At 37.7% G+C, this 21,969-nt stretch overlaps 1 protein-coding gene across 1 annotated transcript in view; it reads left to right on the top strand.

The window, feature by feature from the left end:
* PARP8 (poly(ADP-ribose) polymerase family member 8) overlaps positions 1-21,969 on the top strand; it is a 1,481,732-nt gene that overhangs the window by 1,380,212 nt on the left and 79,551 nt on the right. The gene's annotated exons all lie outside the window — the stretch shown is intronic.

Here is a 21,969-nt window from a genome sequence, read left to right as displayed (position 1 = left end):
CCCATTATAACAGTCAGCTTCCAAAGTCTAAGAATATGTGCAACAATAATCAATAAGGACTGCTAAATCACATAACTAATGCCTGATTTAATTTTATACTGGTACTACATATGCCTGATGGCTAAATTTTGTCATCCACAGGACAGACAATATTCCCCTTAGTTACAGATAAAGTTGCATAATGGACTGTAGACCATATATTTTCAACCAAAGGAAATGTATTTATTGTTTGTTGACTTTATTACTTCCACTAGACTTATGACCGTTTTTTGGTGGATACCCACGGTGGTATTTATCCTACTGGAAAAATCTGGTTAGGTCATTGGGAAAGTTAATCTACCCATTAGGAGAGTCCTTGTTCCATTCCTAGTGCAGTAGCACTTGGGAGAACAGTATTCAAGAAGATTTAAGGCAGCAGCTAGCATAGAGGTGAATGTTGGTGCAGTGTTTGAAGCTCTAGAAGATTCTGAGGAGCTGTTTCAGTAGAATTTGTTTGGTTTACCAGAAGCAAAGCAAACATTCAAAACAATGATTGATGTGTTTTTACACGCCTCCAGTTGGGAGGGTTGCAAAATGATAGTTGGGGTGAATTGTTGTTGCAGGGCAAGCCAGAGAGTGGAAGGAATGTTTCAATGGGAGAAATTATGGACAGAATTCAATCGGATGAATCAGAAGTTATTTTGAAAGAAGATTTCCAGACAAAGGAATCATATACCAAGACTGTTAAAGAAGCTGCAGGGAAAGTGATGAGAGACAAACAAAGGAAAGTGAATGTCAAGAATCAAAGAATATTTATGGTGAAATTTCAGAACAAAGAAGAGAAAAAAATAGACAGGTATGACATTTGGGATAATGAAATGGTCCCATTGGGAATGAAGACTCAGGAGGTAAGAGTTTTTATTCTTATTCATAAAGAGACATTTTGTGACATTGTTTTTGAGACTGGTTCTGTTCTGGAAAGATTTTTTTTGTGGCAGAATGAGAAGAAAAAGAACTGTAATGCACAGAATTCTTATGCGGTTAAAGCATTTCACAGAGAAACAAAGCAAAGCAAAAAAATACAAGTTCAATTTCTAACTGAAGTTGAAAAATAGACTTAAGGAGAAATTTAAGCAAACTTTGTAAAGAAATTATGAGCAAACGGGATTAAGGACTGGGGGCTGAAACTGTCATATTGTACTGAAAACAGAGAAAGAAAAAAATGTTCATATCCATAGTATGATAAATGTAAAGGGTACCAGGGGGTACTGTAATATATTGGGGACAACTGAAAAGTTTTTTTGTAGAAAAGATAATCATTTGACAAGTAACTGTGATTAGTGGAAATGTTATATTTGTTTGGAAAATTATGTTATGTTACAAAAAAGTGTGCATTGAAGTGTTATAAATGTAACAAAAGTGGGTACTTATGCATGGATTGTAATCTAGAGAAAAAGGATGAATAAGAAGAAAATAAAAGTGAGGACAGTATATGGAGAGAAGAAACCTTCTCAGTAAAAGGTAGAGAGGATGTGTGGAAGTACGATCAGGGTAAAAATAAAAGCAACGATAATGAGAAAAGTGAAACAGAAGAATATTCTGAAACAAGTGATGAAGAAGATATAACGTGGAAATAGTGAAAGGTAAAAATAATTCTACTGGCAAAAACGAAGGTACAGACAAATAAAGTTTAAAGGGATAAGTGTAAATGAAAAAAGAAAGGAAATGGATAATTCGAATGAGATAAATACTTCAAATATACACAGTTTCTGGTAAGCTACGTCAGAGAAATAATGTCAACTTTAGAGAGCTTTCAGTAAATGTAAATGTAAACAGTATCAAAAATATAAGTAGAAATGTAAGCATCCTAAGTTGCTATAGTAACTGTGATGTTGACACAATAATATTGGAAGATGGAAAATGGAAGGATTTTGACACCGGAAGAGAAATTGCAAAGAAAGAAAGAAACCTTGGTGAGGAGATACAATATGGAACCTAGAAAATGAACTATATTCAGGCATGGTTGTACTTTGTAGAAAGTCAGTGAAAATATTGAACATAACATTGGCAATGATGGGAAGATTAATGATTGTAGATGTCAGCTGGCATAATCAGGTATGTAGAATTACAACACGGTATGCCTGTGTTACTAGTAAAGAAAGGTAACATTTTATTTCATAAAATGTTGGATTATGTAGTAATTAATATGAATGTAATATTGACAGAAAACTTTAATTGTGATTTGAGAGGAAAAAAGGAGGAAGGAGATGATGTTAATAGCATTTTTGAAGTCATAAAATGTGGCAGTTTAAGATTTGGAATAATATTTTGTGGAAATATTGTTGAGGTATATATAAGACAGAAATAGATTATTTTATTATATGACAAGATTTAAATATAACTAAAGGAGAGACACTTGTAATAGGCTTTTCAGATCACTCAGCTATATGGATAGAAATACAAGAAAATAAGGAGTGTATAAGATTGAGCAAAGGAATAAACGGAACAAATGAGAAATTATGGGATGAAAATGGAAAAAAAATATATGTTTTTATGGGGGTTCATATGACTTCATCTAGTTTTCAGAAACTCGAAATTCATATGGTCAAGACCATACGATCGAGTTTCCGAATTTTTAAAATAAAAGAAACAAAAACAAAAATATGTTTTTGAGGGCAAGCAAGCCCCCTACAATCCCCATGTGGAGGGCTGTGTCCTCCACACCCCCTGCAGCTTATGTGTGTGTGTATGTATATATATATATATATATATATATATATATATATATATATATATATATATATATAGACTCTGAGACCACACCACAGTAAAAATAAAGAAAGGTAAATTCCCCATCTCCAATCTACAAAGAACTGCTTCAAAGGGGAATTTACCCTTTTCCCCACTGTTAAGTGATCTTGGAGCTAGTATATATAATTTGCAGGGGTGAGGGGTCCAACCCCCTTATGGATGTGCAAGGGGCTTACCCCCTACAAAAACATGCATTTGTTTTTTTTTTTTTATTTTATTTTGAATTTTTGTAAAACTTGATCGTATCTCCATCATATGAATTTCGAAATTCAAAAAATGCAATGAAGTCATGTAAATCTGTTTATGGAAAGATGACATTTCCTCTAGAATGTGTTATAAAACTGGTCTGAGTGGTGGCTAGCTTTGAAGAAAGAATATAAAAAATGTTTTTAGAATGGCAATCAAATGTAAGAAAAGCAGAAAAAATAAAGTATAATACATTGTTTTTGTCTGCTTTAAAGGGTTTGGAAAGGAATGATAGAAAATATGTGACCAAATGGAGAATTTATAAGAGTCAAGAGATAATTAAAGAATTATTATTAAACAAAGATATTATTCACAAGCTAAAAAGAAGTGGTATCAGCTTATTTGAGCAGCATAGTTAAAGAGAATACTAGTACAATGAGAGAAATTAAAGATGGTAGAGGATAGGTAAGAAGATCTCAGTAACAAATTATGAATAATGTAATAAATTATGTAAAGAAAATATTTCAAGATAGGAAGACATTCAAAAAAGAATGCCATGTTAAAAAAATATAGAACAATAAAATAAGGAATAGGAAAATGAAATTTCCTTATATGAATTCAATAAGGTACTTAGACAAGTTAATTTACAGTCAGTTTTAGGATCAGATGGATTGGCAGAAAAATATTTCTTAAAAGTTATGAGTGAGTGGCTAAATAAATGTTTTATGTATAAAGATTTATGCAGTGGTATACTTAAATTTGTATGGAAAAAGGAAGATACAAATAGAATTGAAAATTGGAGACCTGTTGTATTGAACAGTAAAGATGATAAGATTTTTATGAAAATAATTCAGAAGAGAAAGGAAAGTAAAATGAAATGGAATGTATTATGGAAGATAGCATGTATAATTTAAAGGGAAAAGGATGTCAGAAATTATTATTCATAGTAAGGGAGATTCTTGTGGATGATATTATAAACAGGACTGATGAGACCAAGATCATGAAAGGATATTTAAATAAAGCTCTTGAAACAGTGCAATATGAACTTTAGTGAACAATTATGGAAGAATATACTATTATTTTAAGAAAATTAGGAATGTATGTTGCTTTCCATATAACAAAAATAAAGTAAGAATTTTAGTGAGTGGATGGTTAACCATGGTATTTGTCATGAATGTCCTTTGAGTAGTATATTATTTGCATTAGCTATGAATGTAATGGTCGGAGATGTAAATTTGCACATGAAGGGTGCTACTAATATTACTAATTAAGGGATGAAAATTCTAGTCATTGTTTACTTATGCAGATGATATCATATTGACTATGAAAAACAAAGTCTGGATGAATGGTGTTTAAATATGCAAGCTATTGTTTAATGTTGTGTCTTTCGGCTTTTCTCGGTTAGGGGTCACCACAGTGGAACTCCGGTCCACTAATGATTGGTAGTGGATTTTTACGTACCGGGTTACCAGCCCTGACGCACAACCTTCAATGAAGGCACGCCCCATTCACGTATGCCTCCACACAGAAGACGCTCTAGCTGAGAATCGAATGGGACTATGTCTTGCTATGAGGCGACAACGCTACCACAGCACCACCACCGTAGCAAGCTATTGTTTAATAAAAAGGTTTATTTGATTAATTTAGTTATACTGGAAAAACTCCATATTTAGCTAGTGTCTGTATGTTGCCAATAATCTATGAAAAATAAATACTACAAGTAATCTTTTATTTTATATGGGGTTGAAGATCAAATCAAAGTGAAGAGAGGAGTACATTGCATATAAACAAACCTCCCCAGTTTAAAATCTTCTGTAGGAAACACTCTCCATAGTCTTCCACTGTTCATATCTGCTTAAAGAGCTGCCAGTTTGTACACAGTGCAGCACCACTGCAGGTCATCTAACAGTAATGACAAGAATGCCTCATTTAAACACACATTAGAGTGTATGAATTAAAAAAAATCATTTTTGAGATAGTTGAACAAATAGCAATTGATTTGAGAGGAGGAGACTTTAAGAACAAAGTTGAACAAAAGGAAACCCTGTGGCAATTAAACCTTGGTGCAGATTGTTCACCAGGTATTAATGGTGCTATCAACATAAAATGTTTTTTTTTAATCGTAGGTTTATGGCAATTTAAATATTTGAAACAGTTTTTAATTTGTAAAGTTTGTTTATTGTTTGAGTGCTTTTTAAATATTTTATAGGTTCATAGGTTCATAGGTGGGTACTAGGCTATCAGCCCAAGGGCCTACATAAGCCTAGCCAGCAAGGTTTCATAGCTTACGCCACCCAAGAAAGTTATTTAACTGTGCCACTGTCCAGTAGAGACACAGAAGTGATCCCTGAGGTGTATTTCCTATTTCCCATCCACTCATCAAGATTTGTCTTGAAGAGTGCTAATGAAGAACTTTGCTTGACATAGATGGGTAGCTTGTACCAGAGTATAGGAAGTCTCTGGGACAAGAATCTATCCCTCCAGTGTGTCCTGTTTATTGTGGTGACAAGGTTTAGGTCCCTAAATAATATACTATAATTATTAGCTATTTAGGTTGGTTACTTATTAAAAGAACTGTTAACAAATTTCATCCATGTATAAATAGGTTTGAAGTTTATCTTTTTCATATTCTGCAGTCCATTGGATGAAAGCATGTAATTAAAGTTGTATTATGCTAAGTGCTGCATGGTTCTTTCTATTTTCACTATCTTGTGGAGTGTTTCAATGGTTTATTTATGATATGTGCAGTCATAGAAACATGGTTCAGAACCATAGAAAGCACCCCAGCTATCAAAGGCTGCAATGCCTTTCATATATTTCAAGCACCATCAGCTCAGTATAAAATAAAGGGAGGAGATGTCTCAGTGTTTGTAAAGGACAAGTACACTGCTAAACTGGTCCAACAACATGACTCGCTTGAGGTGCTCCATGCTCAACTAACCATAGGAGTAACCCCCCCCCCCCCATCATAAACTTGCTAGCTACAGATCCGCTAACATGAGTCTGAAAAATCACACCTCCTACCTAAACCTGCTGGAATTAATTTAACATTCAACCTAACACCATACTTATACTACTTCTCCATAAATTTGGAGACTTATATGACCCATAATTCACTTGCTCAGAGGTTGTTGGACTTTGTCAATGAAAACACCCTGGAGCAACTAGTTAGGTCCCCAACTAGAGGTACAAATATCCTAGACCAAGTACTCACAAACATGGGGGTATGCTGCTCCCTACTGTGCATTAAAACTCAAATTTCATAGCTAGAAGATGGAATTCCTTAACCTCCAACTTAACAGCTACAACCTCAACAACACAATTCAAAAAATCCTTAAAAACTCAGTTGGTCCTTTACATGGGTCTGCTCTTGTGCCACCTGTGGCTAGGACCAAACCTCAGCATAATGCTACTCTAATTTTGGGTCATTGCTTTAGTATGTATGTGATTTTGCCCTGCATCACAGATGATGACTCAGTGTAGATGTTTGTAGAAAAAAAAATTCTAATTTCCTTCCTCTGCTATATTCCATGCTTACTAATCAGTAACTGACCATTCTCTCCTTCCTTCATCTATCAGCCTTTCCACAATGCAAGTCGCAGTACCTCCACAGTGGAATCAACTTGTTCCTTGTAAGTCTTTCTGTCTGTCACTCCAACTTAAGTAATTTAAGAAATGTCCTATATCTCTCAGACTTATTAAATGTGCAAAAGACTAACCTAGTTACTAAACTTGTAAATCTGTATACAATTGCTTCCATGAATGAAATCTGTATTTTATAGTATCCTTCCCTGTATCATGTCACCTTCTCAAAATTGTGGACTTGTATATATTAACTTAGGTGTATGAAATTTGTGTATCATGACACTTCCAAAATTGTATAATTGTATATGTTAGCTACTGTGAATGTTGTTTGTGTATCCTCCAATTATTGTAATACTATTGATCATAAACATGGAGCTTTTGTCCCTGGGTTTCCTCTGAAAAAGGACTTTGTCCAGTCGGACTTTTCTGGTTACCAAATGTAAAATAAATAAATAAAACTAACCTAGGTCCCCACCAAACTCCAAACCTGTTTAGAAGTTTGCTAAGACCAATTACCTCAGACTAAGTGGCAGCTTATTAAACTTCCAAGCCCCTCCAAACCTGGATGACATTGAGGCCTACTCTGAGCTGTACACAAGACAACTGTACAACCACATTCATACCTGCTTAGAGGAAGTAATGCCTATCCGAGTCAAGCCTATGGCAAAAATAAACCACCCTAGTGGACACCTAGCATAAACAGGCTATTCAACAAAAGGAAAAGAATCCTCTCTAAAACCAAGAAGTAACAGACAAACCTGTGCAAAAGGACACTCACTAGTTTAAACAAACAAATCAGAGACCTGATCAAATCTGCCAAAGCAAACTGTATGGCAAAGATAGCCTCCTAAATGAAAGATAATGATAAGGCTTTTTTTTTTAAATTATGTTCATAACCTCAAGGGAACCACTAGCAATGTACTGAGTTAATCATGAACTGCAAGACTAACACCCAGCCTGAAACTATAGCAAACCTGCTGGCCAACAAGTTCAGTTCAAACTTCTCCCCCCATCCCCTCCTACAACGTCCACAGAAATATCCGCAACCATTCCCCTACCGGTCATCAGGAGGGAATAGGTCCTTAATGCACTTGCTAAAGCCAAAAACACAGCCCCCATGGGTCCCAACAACATTCCAGGAGTTTCTTAAATAGCTTGAAGCAGATTCTGTCAGGGCTACCAGAAACCCTCTGTAAGCACAGCTTCTTGATGGGCTTTGCCCCAGAGGAAAGGAGGACTGCAACAGCCGACCTTTTGCACAAGGGTGGCACATCAACTGACCCAAGGAACTATGGACACATAAGGTTGACCAGTCTTATCTGCAAGGCCATGGAGATAATTATCATGGGCCTGATCAATATTTACATAGGATCTCTCCAAACACTGGACCAGACCCAATTTGGCTTTATCAAAGGGAGGTCTTTCCTACTCAGTTTGGTGGACTTGTTCAAGAAAGTCACCAGGGCCATGGATGAGGGTAAAATGGTGCACACTGATATCTCAACCTGGCCAACATTTTTTGTCAAATTCCCCCACTTGGGGATCATAGATAGACTTACTGGGTTAGGCACAAAGCCCTATATTATCATATGGATAGCCAGCTGCCTCACTGATAGGACACATGTTGTCCAGGTAGGTCAGAAACCTGTTACTAGCAGTGTCCCATGGGCCTCAGTGGTGGCACACCTCCTGTTTGGTATGTACTTCTCTGAAGTGAAAGCCAATGCTGGGGAACTCCGGCTCACCAAGTTCACTGACAACTGTAAGCTGGGAGCAATTACTGAATTTCCAAATTATGTTGACATCCTACAGACAGGACTAAAAATGACAAATAACTGCTGCCAAAACCATGGTCTGAGACTACATGCTAAAAATGTGTAACTATACCCTTCATTAAATCAGATATCCCTGCATATTATAATGTTGATACCATACCCCTTAATGTAGACCCAGTGGTGAGGGACCTAGGAACACAGGTAGATAATAACCTAAACCTTAACCACCAGGTAGGTAGCCACAATAGTGAGGAAATCCTTCTCTGTGGCTCAGCTTATAAGTAAAGGCGTGGCATCACAATCAAAGGATGTCATATTGCCATTGTACTCGGCCCTCATCAGGCTGACAATCGAGTAAAATGCTCCCATCTGCATGTACCTAACCAGGCACTTGCTCCAACTGGAGTGGCCCCAGAGGTTTCTCACTAAAAAATACAAAGCATAAGACATGTCTTATGCAGACCAACAAAAGACCCTTTCCCTTTGCTCCATCTCATATTGTTTTTTGAGATGGGACTTGTGTATGATCTACAAGGCATTATCTGATCTAGCCTTGATGAAAATGTTACATATTTGCAAAAAAATTACACAAGGGTTAAATATTCCATGGACTTGAACCTTATTTTTGACTCTAACAAAACATGCTGGAGAAACAGATTCATATTCCAAAGGCTACCTCAGCTATCAAATAAACTTATTATCTTCATAAAAGAAAGCCTGTACCTCACTCTCTTCAAAAATAATTTTGATAAATGGATGGAGAACCATAAATTCACTCCTGGGGTGCTGCCCATGTCCCTTGTGGACAGAGGCAGTCTGTAAAATATCTCAGGGCTTCAACACCCAAAGACACCTTACCCTGTTACTACCCCATCCTATATCTGGAGAATTAAGATATAATATTGTCATATCCTGGGTATTATTGACTAGGCTTGTAATGGCCATTGAGCCATTACCCTAGTAATCACCCATAAAGATTCTAGCTACCCAGGGGTGTAAACATTGACTCTAGATGATGGTCTCTGTTGATGTGATTCCCTGACTCCATGTACAAAATGAGAAAAAAAGGGTGTTAATACCAATGTTAATGCTGATTCTAGCTAAATGATATTAAAAATAATTACAATTATTTATTCATTTTGTAATGTATTCCAGTGAGGATTGACATTTTTCTAGCTCAAATAATCAGGTATTTTTAGTTTTAAATACGTTTGATGATTGTGCCATTGGAGTTCTAACTTTAAGACCAGAGGCTTGAGCCATGTACAATCATCATTTAGTGGGAGTAATAACATTTTTTCTGTTCCATTTTTAGGCCTGAGGCATCACAAAATGATTCAAACACCTGTATTAGTTTGAAAGGGAGGAAGGTGGGTGAGATAGCCAGATGGCACAATTGTTCACAAACCATGTGTCTACTAAAACATTATTCTCTGCCTGTTTAAAACCATGAGCAAAGAAATGTTGGCATAAATAGTGAGAGTTTTCACAACAAGAATAAGGAATAAGGGAGAAAGAATCTGATGTGTTCCCTGCAAGACTGTAAAATGATTTGAACACCACCTTTCAGGGACCACTGGTGCTACTGAGATGCATTTAACGGTTTACCTTCATAAGTCCGACAGCCACATCCTCGAAACTGCTGCTGTGAATGGCAAACTGTGAATTCCCAAAACAGTGAAAACCAAATTACAAAATCTTGCCCCCTTTTGACCCATGGTAGCACTTGTTTCAGCTGTGGTGCGATCGGAAATGTCGACTTTTGATTTTTTTCAAAGTTTGGGGAAGTCGGTGAGATGGAATTCGTGGAAATGGTTTGCGTATCTGTACATTCGAAGGATGTGCTTTCAACCATTAGAAGGTAAACCGCATTTAATAACTTATGCAGTTAATTAAAATAACACTTTGTGAAATCATAATATATATGCCATCTGGAAATCCTAGCCTAGGAAGTTAAAGGCTTTGTGGAAGTCAGTGAAAATTATTCCCACTGGTGAATGAATATTCTTGGTTATTCTTGGTAGATTAAAGAGTATGAGGTAAATCTAGATTCCTATGTCTGGCTTTTACAAAATCCTGCTTTGTATGTGTGTCTTCTGTTAGTCTTGGAATACATTTTCTATTCTGCCTACCAGGATTCACATTTCTTTTGGGAATAATGAAATCAACATAAAACTTGCTAGAAGAGTAATATCTCTGTCTTTCTTTGGAAATGACATTGTTGATGTCAATTTTGATGACCTTTAGCATATCACATAATAGTGCTAACAGTCTCTGCCAAGCTTTTTTATATATCCTAAAGAAATCAACAGATAGTCCACCTATTTATTTATTTCCCATTTGTTAACTAGGTAGAGGAATGTCTAAGGACCCTTTTCAAGCAAGAAAAAAAAATCATCTATGCCTGGAGAGAGAAATTGATATATGTCTTCTGGGATTATGATTTCTATTTTGACTAAATACTTATATCTGTCCTCCTTGAGGTTGGAGGCAACCTTTGAATATGAGTTATTCGCTAGGTTTTTAATGGTCAGCAGACTGTCTGTCCATTTCTTACCAATGGACCTTTGGACAGGTGCCATCTGAATGTGTTCTAACAAAGGAATGCCAGTAAACATATGGTACTTGTTACACTGCATCAAAAAACAAGTACCAAGTAGGATGATAATGAAAGTCAACATAGTAGGCTGTGACTCCACAATGAATAAGTTTAAGTTCTAGGTGTATAGATAAATTACGCTTATAAAAATTAAATGTATTTAGGCTTGAAAATATTTAATGACAATAAATTAAGTTAGCTACAAGTAGAAAACTTAGCTATTGGTGATAACAGGAAAATGAATGTGTCAAAATTCCCATTTAGCAGTGGATCTGGAGTCAAATGCTAACACAGATAGAGCAAGAAACTTTATCCAATAGTGAGCAAAAGAAAAACACCTAAATGGAACAAGCACAATTTATCAGAGACTTATCAACTGTGATATTATAGTAGCAGTACCAAATGGAGAAAACACAAAATAGAAAAAAGCTTATCAACAGGGATGCTTCAAGCATGATCCACAAGTAAGGGAAGCATTTTGTACTTTACAATATAAAATTATTATCAATGATACTAAGTCAAAATACTTTGCTAGAAGTAATAGTTTAGCCACAATCTACTGCAAAATTAGGCTTACAGAAAAAAAACAGCCATAAACAGTAACACTCAAGGCAAAACTTTCAACAGTAATACTTCACTTTCAGCAGTAACACTTCAGGCTTAAACTACAGGACAAGATAATGTCTGAAGCTTCATGCACAATCAGCAAGGTTATGTACAAAGTTCAATCAATAATTTAGAAGAGTATATTATTCTTCCTATGGAATTAATGGAAAGATACAGTCTTACCTGTATTTACTGAGCACCACCAAGTGCAGAGAAGGCAATTAGCAGAGACAAGGTAGATGAAAGGAGCTAATAGTAAAGAGGTAAAACTGATGTATCGAAGATGCTTTGACTGGTGTAGTTCTGTCTCTACAATACTCCTCAAAGACCAGCTAATCAGGTCCAAGATAGTAAAAGGACTTAATTGCAGTTCTCGTCTTTTTGTTGGTCTTTCTGTTGGTCAGGTGCTAGAGTGAGCAGTGGCCAACAAGAAATTAGCTCCGTTATCACGTGGCTGTTCTCCTTGTAAAGCCAAACATTCGCATGCAAAAAATTAGACTTAGCTAATCAATAGATATTTAATAAGAATATCTCAAATCAGAATTGGTTTGGACAGGCCCTCCTCTCACTAGGAGCAATCAGAAACAAATGCCAGACATAGGAGAAGGCAGTCAGGTTCCAGAGGTCAGATGGGGCATTAATTTCAGGTCCCAGATGTAAGACGAGCTTGACTTGATGTCTCTTCTCTGTCTCCTCTCTTCCTCCTCCTCTCTCTCTCTCTCTTTCTCTGTCAATCAATCACCAGAGTGAGCAGCAGTCTACATGTCAGTGGAAATGAACTTTGAGTTGGGCAGCTAGCTGTTCTTCTTTGAAAACAAAAATGGGAATCAGCAAGTCAGTGAACACTCAGAGGAACAGCCCACAACAGAAGTGGCTAGAACAGGATAGCTACTGTTGCTACTCTCACTAGGAGCAATCAGCAACAATAGTGCAAACACAGATCAAGGAAAACAAGTCATGGGGATCACTTCATGTGGCCATTTCAAGTCCCATCTTCAAAAAGAAAGGAATGATTGTAGGTCTTTTCTCCTTTCTTTTCTCTCTCTTGTTCAGGCAGTGGAGTGTGCAGTGGTCAGTATAAAAATTAATGTAAGCACTTTTAGAATAGGCAACAACAGAAGTAGCTAGGACAGAATGGCCACTGTTTACATTCACAATGAGCAATCATCAACAGCAGGTCCAACACAGATCAAGACAAACAGATCCCAGAGATCATTTTAGATGATAAATACTAGGCTAGATGCACTTGGGGGCCATTTTAAGGCTAACCCTTTTCCCTCAAAGATGAGAATCAAACTTTGTAAGTTCTGTGAGGTAAACGCCTTAACCATTAAGCCAGCCAACATTCATGTTTGTTTCAGGTCCTAGGTAGAAAAATAATTTGGTTGTAGATCTCTTCTCTCTCCTGTCACTTTTATTCAGATACAAAGTGGTCAGCAGTTCAGCTGAAGTTAACCAGAAGAAAGGGATTTATGTATCTGAAGGACTAGTATCACAATCAAGTGAAATGAAAGGCTAACTAGAATATGCACAGGAGCAGATGATGGGTTATTGTTTTTTTTTTTTGCAACCTGATTACAATGTGGGGTTGCTTAGTATATCGGGAACAACAGGATTGATGAAACTGTTGGAGGAGGTTACACCGAAAAATAGTTTCTTTTCAATTGGAAGCACTGATGAAGGACCTAGAGTAGTTAAGACTTTAAAGAGTTGAAATTACAGGTGGAGGAGAAAATTAGGGAAGACGGTAGTGCTGTGCTTGAAGTTAAGATAAATGAACCGGTGTGGAAATGGATACCTGTGCTGCCTGTGTATGCTACAATGTCACCGTTTTGTAGAATACTTGTGTAGAATTTCTCCATAATTACTTTTATTATAATCCCCAGATGCTGTATAGGATGTTTCTGAATGTGTAGGTATTAAAGAGGGACACTGGGAACATAAGGAACCCTCATTTTTGTCATAACTTTAAAGAAGTTTAAGGAACATTTAAAATGGTTAGTCACTGCAGTTTTAAGAAGAGACACTCAATTGGCCAAAATGCATTTTCTTTGGGGATATGACAATGAACTGCACTGTACTTAATACAAGACACCGATGATATTCTTAGTAATTTAAGTAGCGCAAAAAAATTAAAAAAAACAACCATAACACAAAGATAGAAGTCAAGGTTAATATTTACAATAAGAGATACGGTTCAATTTATGAATGAGTCTGATCATAGCAAAAGTTGCCTAGTGACAAATACGTCTTAGAGAATTATATGATCTAATGGTTATCATTAGAACTACAGAGACAGTTGCTGGAATTATAAAATATTAAAGTTGAGATAATATTAGTTTTGTTGACTGGACTGGGTTTAATACTTTAATTGTATCTAATCTGAAGTGAGAAAAGGATATCTCACTATTTTAAAATGGATTATTTTGGTTTCGGTATTAACATAGGTGATGATGAAATAAACATGAACTTGACTGAGTCCCAGGTTGAAAAGAAAGAAAAAGTACACAAAATGGAGAATTAAATCTTTTACTATTGCTTCCAGGTACCTCGGCTCAACAGCCTTTCGAAGGAATAATTTTTACACCAAAATGCAACAACTTTAAGTACACATTAATGAGGCTGAATTAACAAATCAGCATTCAGTTACAAAAGTGTTAAACAATGAAACATTACACATTAACCCTTTCCCAACATTCATATCCAACATTCAATATATTAAAGGTGAAGTTGCAAAAGCAATTAAATGAATAGATGATAGATGTAAAATATAAAATCACCCAGAATATGTGATGTATAGGAACATACATATGTATATAAAACACATCATGTGCATTAATTAACATACCATGATTGATGACTCTATGATAAAATACTGTAATGAAATTTTGTGACCTTGTAATCATAAGTAATCTCCTTTAAACATGAGAAAGGACATTTATAGTAAAGAAGGACACAATCACGTTATTGAAGCTAAATGACTTACACAAGCCCTCAGAATTTTTGAAATATCAGAAAAAACTCACTTAGAAACATTCCATAAAGATGCCATTTTAACTTAAAAGCTGTCAAAAATATTTAATATTCTATTCTAATGTACAAAATGTTAATAATTAACAAGCATTAATATTAAATTCCTGATTTAACCCCCTAGGGAATAACGTGCCATAATTAGTAATAAATTTTGTCTCTAACTTTAATAACTCACTGAGAAAAACATCACCCTGTTTATTGAGAGGTTTGGCCAAGATGCTAAAAATCAAACTAACATCAGAGCCAGCATGGGCTGCCTGAAAGTGGTGTGTCACAGGATTTTCAACCCTGCCATGCTTGATGTCACCCAAATACTCCATAATATGTTTTTTAGCCATTGTTTTAGTTTGCCTTATATATCATCTTGTGAGTTCACATCCACAACCTGTGATGTAAATAACACCACAGGACCGACAATGAAATAAATCCAAACATTTTGCCATTTATAAAAGTTCCATCTAAATTCTGGACTCTACTACAAATCTTACAATGTCCACATGAATAACATCCTGTGTGTCCCCGATTTCTCTTAACTTTCTTCGTATTTAGCAGTTCCTTCAAATTGGAAAAGCTACTGTAAGAGAATGTTTTTCTCCTGGGAATAAACCCATCAGGGCGGGCTCATTGGCAAACAGAGGCCAAAACCTCTCTACAACCATCCTTAAACTCCTAGAAAAAGGAGAATATTTAGAAACAAAAATTGTTTTTCCTTACTATCTACATTAGACACATTGCTAAAATCTGCCTAGAAGCACCTGATGTGTTCTTAAAGGAACTGTGTTTCATTGGAAAAGAGTTCCCAACCCCCCCCCTTTCAGCTTTATCAAGAACATGCGAAGTATAACCTCTCTCCAACAATTTGTGTCTAACTTTCAAAAATTCCTCTCTCACAGTATGCTTATCACAAGTATTAGTAAAAATTTGGTTGTATTCACCATGGGATAATGCAGTCAGTAAGTGTGGGGGATGCATACTATCAGCTGATAAAAAAATTAGTAACAGCTGTTTCTTTACTGAAGGCCTTGAAAGAAATTCCTCCATCATCTGTCGCAAAAAATTCTAAGTCAAGAAACTGAACCCTTTCCCTAGCTATTGTGTAAGTAAATTCCAACCCAAAATTGTTATTATGGTTGACATTATCCACGAAATCTTGAAACTCTGAAATATTGCCACTACAAATAAAAAACAAATCATCTATATATCTTTTATAGATGATCACATGATGTCTGAAAAATTCAGTACTATAAATAAACATATTTTCAAAATTATTAATAAAAATGATGGCATAGGAAGGGGCATATGACACCCCCATCACAGTGCCCTCTTTTTCTAAGAAATACTGTTTATTAAACCTGAAGCAATTGTGTTAAAGAGAATTCCAATAACTGTAAAATAAAACTTGTACGTGGACCCTCCCCCACCATCTTGCCAACTACTTCCAAACCCCAAGCATTTTTATTGCTGGTATAAAGAGCTTTCACATCCATGGTTGCCCAATAGTATCCAGTATTCCACTTCATACCTCTTGTCAAATCACATAAATCCCTGCCATTTTTAATGTGAGATGTAACTCTACTCAAATAAACCTTTAACTGATGATCAAAAAAAATACCCCCATTTTGCAAGAAAGACCCATTTCCTGATACTATCGGCCTACCCAGTGGATTGTGCAGGCATTTATGAATTTTGGGGATGATGAAAATGGCATCTCTAGGGTTCCTAATGAAAAATTTCTTGACGTCCATAGAGGTAAAAAATCCCACTCTCTCACCCCTTTCCAAAAGTTCCAGTAATTCACCATTAAAAATGGACACCAGACCCCCACAACACCATAGTATAGACAGATTGGTCCCTCAACAGCTCTTCCACCATGGCATTATATTTTGCTCTGGGTAAAATTACCCCGTTTCCACCTTTGTCAGCCTGAGTGTAAACATAATTGTCATTCATATCTCTTAGGTTGTTTAAAGCTAACCACTCATTTTTATTCAAATTATATATCCTGTGTCTTTATCTAAACCTTTTATATTCCAATTCTATCTCTCTATACAAAACACTTTCAAAGTGACATACCATTGCTGATAACTTAGGTGGAAAAAAAAACACTGTGGTGCAGGACTTGTGGAACTTTTAACCTGCCATATCCTGTACATAAAACCCATCATGACTGTCTGAAATGGCCTCTGCCTCCCCCTCAGGAGAATCAACCAACAGATCACAAAATTTATTAGCATGTAAAGAAACATTCAAAAGCGAATCATCAGAACAAACACTTAAACATCATAGGTAATGATTGATATGAATATGTATAGAAGCATTAAGAACTCAAACAAAGATGTTAATAGACTGTTGATTTTCTAGTCAATGTGTCCTTTAAGTCAATTTCAGTTGCTATAAATCAGTAATAGCTGATGAAATCTACACACCAGGAAGATAAGTCCCATTTTTCAGAAACAATGGATATTTGGCCTCACAATGGCTAATTAATGCAATCAAAATAGCAAAATGTGGCCCAAAGCAATGTAATACTATGCAGTTAGTATAGCGGAGATTAGCTAATTAAGGAATATTCTTGCAAAAATCATACAGGCCACATAAACACAAGAATAGGGCTATGATGATCATATTATTTAAAGAACCCAACCTGTAGTATACCCAAGACTACGTTTTTTGACTTGCACAAGGTTGTGCCACTAAGAGAAAGTACAGTTGTGTACACTTACCATAAATGTAGATGTTCGAGTGTCTTCACTGTTGCAGTCGTGACTGTAGGGATCTCCCCTGCCGGCAGGCAGTCCTCGGTCGGCCAGAATCCCAAAGTCTGGGTCCAGCGTCGGCTGCTCAGACATGCTCCCTGACATCAGAGCGCCAGGAGTACAAAGCTGACAGGCGACGCCATGTTCTCCAGTTTTTCTTGCCCCAGATGTCAGGTGTTCCAAAATGAGTAAGATTCCATACCCTTTGCAAATATACCTCAGAAGAAGGGTGAAGAAGGGAACCACACAAAGGAAAAAATAAGAGGGGACAGGAGGGAGGGTAACCCAGACTGCAACAGTGAAGACACTCGAACATCTACATTTATGGTAAGTGTACACAACTGTACTATGTTCATCGTGTTTCACTGTTGCAGTCATGACTGTAGAGTTGAATCCCAAAGCAGAATAAAAGGGAGTTGGTCATAAAGTAGAAGGGGTGGCTAAAAGGCCCTGCAAGACTGCAGAAGCAAAGCCTGCCCTAGACTTAGAGTAGAGAGGTAGATTGTAGTGCTTGGAAAAAGTATGCACTGAACTCCAAGTTGCAGCTTCCAAAATGTCTTTGGTAGGAATGCCCCTGAGGAAGGCAGCTGAAGTGGCAGCAGCTCTGGTAGAGTGAGTCCTTATACTCCCTGGGATTTGCTTCCCATGGTGTGAATAGCAAAATCTGATTCCATGAGCAATCCATTTAGAAATGGTCTGTTTTGAAATGGCTTTACCTTGGGAACTTGAAGCATAAAAAACAAGCAATTGCTCTGATTTCCTGATGTCCTTGGTTCTGTCCAGGTAAAAACGTAGTTGTCTGTGTACATCCAAGGAATGCAAGATCCTTTCCCCTTTATTTTGAGGAGTGGGGAAAAAAGTTGGCAAGTGAATAGTTTGATTTAAAGCCACTTTGGAAACCACCTTAGGCATGAAAGTAGGATTAGTCCTTAAAGACACCCTGTCTTGATGAAAAATAATATAAGGTTCCACAGCCATAAGAGATTGCAACTCTGAAACTCTCCTATCAGAGGTCAGAGCTAACAGGATGGCTGTCTTCCAAGATAAAAACTTGATGTCAGATGTGGCAGCAGGCTCAAAAGGAGGTAAGGTGAGCTTTTCCAAAACATAGTTGAGATCCCAAGCAGGAATGAGTGGAGATCTAGGGGGCCTTAAGTTCTTAGCTCCTCTGAGAAACTGTCTCATGAGCTGGTGGGAAAAGATTGGAGGGTCTGTATTATAATGAGCAGAAATAGCAGAGGCATGTATTTTTATGGAAGAGAAAGAGAGACCCTTATGTATGAGGTCTGTCAGGTAAAGTAAAATCAGAGGAATGTTAGGAATAAGAGGATCTGAATCCCGAGCCTGCATCCAGGAGCAAAATCTTTTCCATTTTCCTGCATAATATTTTCTAGTGCTAGGACGTCTGGCTTCTAAAATGACATCCATAACCTGCTTGGGTAGGAGAGAATGAATCATAGACCCTGGATTAACCATGCCGCCAGGCTGAGAGTTTTGACATGGGAGTGCAGAACCTGACCCTGGTATTGGGACAGAAGGTTCGGAGTCTGTAGTAAAACCCAAGGGGGCTCCAGACAAAGGTTTTTCAGTGTTGGGTACCAAAACTGTCGAGGCCAATTTGGGACCAGCAAGATTATCATCTTGGGCTTGTCCTATTTGATCTTTAATAACACCCGTGGAAGAAGAGGTAGAGGCGGGAAGGCATACCCCGAGAGGTTTCTCCAACTGAATGATAGTGCACCCACTTTCCAAGCTAGTTCGTGGAATGTCCTGGTGCAAAAAATCTGTAGTTGATGATTGAGGTGGGATGCAAAGAGGTCTATGTGAGGACATCCCCAGACTGCTGTAATCATCTTGAATATTTCGGTGTCCAGCATCCATTTGTGTGGGTCCGACAGGTTTCTGCTCAGACTGTCTGCCAGGAAGTTTTGCTTCCCTGGTAGAAACTGAGCTTGAAGGTCCAGTTTGCAGGCTAGAGCTGTGTTCCATAGATTCATGGCTAGTCTGCAAAGGGGATAGGAATGAGATCCCCCTTGCTTGTTTATGTACCACATAACTGTGGTGTTGTCTGTTCGTATCAGTAGTTGTCCTGGATGCAGAAGATTCCTGAAAGCCAAGAGCCTTCTGAACGGCTAACATTTCCTTTAAATTGATATGCAGGAGCTTCTGATCCTTTGTCCAAAGGCCCTGCAGACAGTTGCCCTGAAAATGGGCTCCCCATGCATAATCTGAGGCATCCGTGGTTAGTATCTGAGTGGCTGGAGGCAGACTGAAGGGTTTTCCTTTGTTTAGAGTACATGCCTTGGACCACCAAAGGAATTCCTTTTGAAGACAAGGCAGGACAGTAATCTGTATGTCTAAACTGTGGCAATGCTGAGACCATACACTTTTTAGGTACCACTGTATTTTCCTCATATGTAGTCTTGCATATGGTACGAGAAGGATACAGGAGGCCATGTAACCCAAAGCCTGCAGGAATTTCCTTGCAGATAGCTGAGTTAATGTTGCCAAGGTTTTGAAAGTTGAAGCCAGCTGTAATTGTTTTTCGTATGTCAGAAATGTCATCTGGGTTGTTGTGTTGAGAAGAGCACCCAGAAAAGTTAGCTGTTGTGAAGGTGTCAAATTTGACTTTTTTATGTTTACAGTGAATCCCAAGAACTTGAGAAGATTCTGAACAAATTCTAGATGCTGGAGTAAGACATCCTTGCTGTCTGCCTGAATAAGACAGTCATCCAGATAAGGGTAAATTTGAATTCCCTTGAGTCTGCAATAAGCTACTACTGGAGCCAGGCATTTGGTGAAGACCCTGGGTGCAGTAGACAATCCAAAGGGCAGTGCAGAGAATTGATAGTGCCTCGATCCGGCCTTGAACCTGAGGTATTTTCTGCATTCCTGCCTGATGGGAATGTGTAAATATGCCTCCTTTAAATCCAAAGTTACCATCCATGCATTTTTGGTCAGCATTGGAAGTAGCTGCTGTAGAGTAAGCATCTTGAATTTTGTTATCTCGAGAAAAGTGTTCAGGACTGACAGATCCAGAATGGGTCTCCATGAATTTTGCTTTCTGGGGACTAGAAAGAGCCTTGAGTAAAAGCCTTGTCCCATCTCTGAAAGTGGAACCAGTTCTATGGCTTTCATAGCCAAGAGAGCTTCCACCTGGTTTAAGGCCTCTAACCATTGATGTTTTGGAAGATCCGGCCATCCGCTTGGTTTTGGTAGGGTATGAAAATGGAATTTGTAACCTCTTGAAACCACATCCAGAACCCACTTGTCTTGGGTTATATGAGTCCAATTTAGGTGAAAAAGAGAAAGTTTTCCTCCGAGAGGGGCTTCCAGGCAAGAAGTTCCTGCAGCCCAACAGAGGGAGTCATTGAGTCTGTTTTCTATGAGCTTGCGACCTGTCCTCTCCTCCCCTAGGGGTGGAAGCAGTTCACTGTCTTGGTCTATAAGAGGCTTGCATTTGAGGCCTTCCTCGGGAGCGTCTGTACCTACCCCTCTGAGGCCTGTCAGAATTGGGAAAGGACCAATTTTTAGTAGGCCAATTCCTACTAAATCTGGGTGGCTGTACTTGTAAGAAATCTTTAACCGTTTGCATGGATTTTGCCTTGTCCTCCATCTTCTTTATCACCTCTTCAGCTTTAGATCCAAACAAAACATTATGCTGAACAGGAGCATCCAATAATTTAGCTTTTACTTGATCTGTCAAGTTTTGTTCCGTTAACCATGCATGCCTTCTAATGACTGTGCCAGAGGCAGCAGCCCTACAAGAAGCCTCCAAGGCATCAAATCCACAGTGTAAACCATGCTTCCCAACTTGTTCAGTGGCATGCATTAAGTCATGTAATTCCTTATCATCTGCACAGGCGGAAATGGAAGTTAACTTTTGTTTTAAAACAGACAGAAGAAATTGCTGGTATTTCAGCATATGAAACTGACAGTTTAAAGCCCTAATAGATAAAGTAGCAGAAGTGTACACTTTTTGCCCCATCTTTCTAAAGATCTGGAATCCTTCTCAGTGGGAATGGGGTTTTTAGCAGAAGCGGCCTTAACCCCCTTAGGACCCTGAGAAATGGTTTCAGGATCATCAGTAGGATTCTTGTATAAAAACTGGTGGGAATCAGGAACCCTATAATACCTGTCTGGCTTAACAGGAGCTGGAGGAAAAGAGTCAGGAGTTAAGTTAGCCTCCGAAAAAGCATCATCCACAATATCCAAAATAGGAGGAATAGCCAGGGGTCTATGTTGGGCTAGAAGAAGAAAATCCCTAAGTCTTTTCTTAGATTCTGAGTACTCCTGTCCTTCCCAGTGAAAATGTTCCCTCATTTCATGCAAAGTTTCCCCAAAAGAGAAATCCTCAGGGGGAGAAGCTGAAGGAATGGATTCCTCAGCATCAGAATCCTCATAAGGAGGGAAAGAATATTCCTGGTCAGAAGAAGAAACCGAAGAAACAGAAACCTGATCAGAGGAGTCATAAAACACTTCCTGCCTTGGTCTTTTATCTGGAGGGGGATGTGAACCCCTAATCATAGTAAGTAAGTCTTCAGCCATCTTGAGTAACTGTTTCTGAGACTTGGGTGCCAGATCAGAAGAGGCCTGGGCTGCAGTCTTTGATTTGGAAGGAGTCTTTGCCTTTGTCTTT

This window comes from Protopterus annectens, chromosome 1.part1, assembly GCF_019279795.1.
Source record: "Protopterus annectens isolate FY-2018-M chromosome 1.part1, PAN1.0, whole genome shotgun sequence".
NCBI lineage: Eukaryota > Metazoa > Chordata > Ceratodontiformes > Protopteridae > Protopterus > Protopterus annectens.
This window is presented reverse-complemented; position numbering and strand designations above follow the sequence as displayed.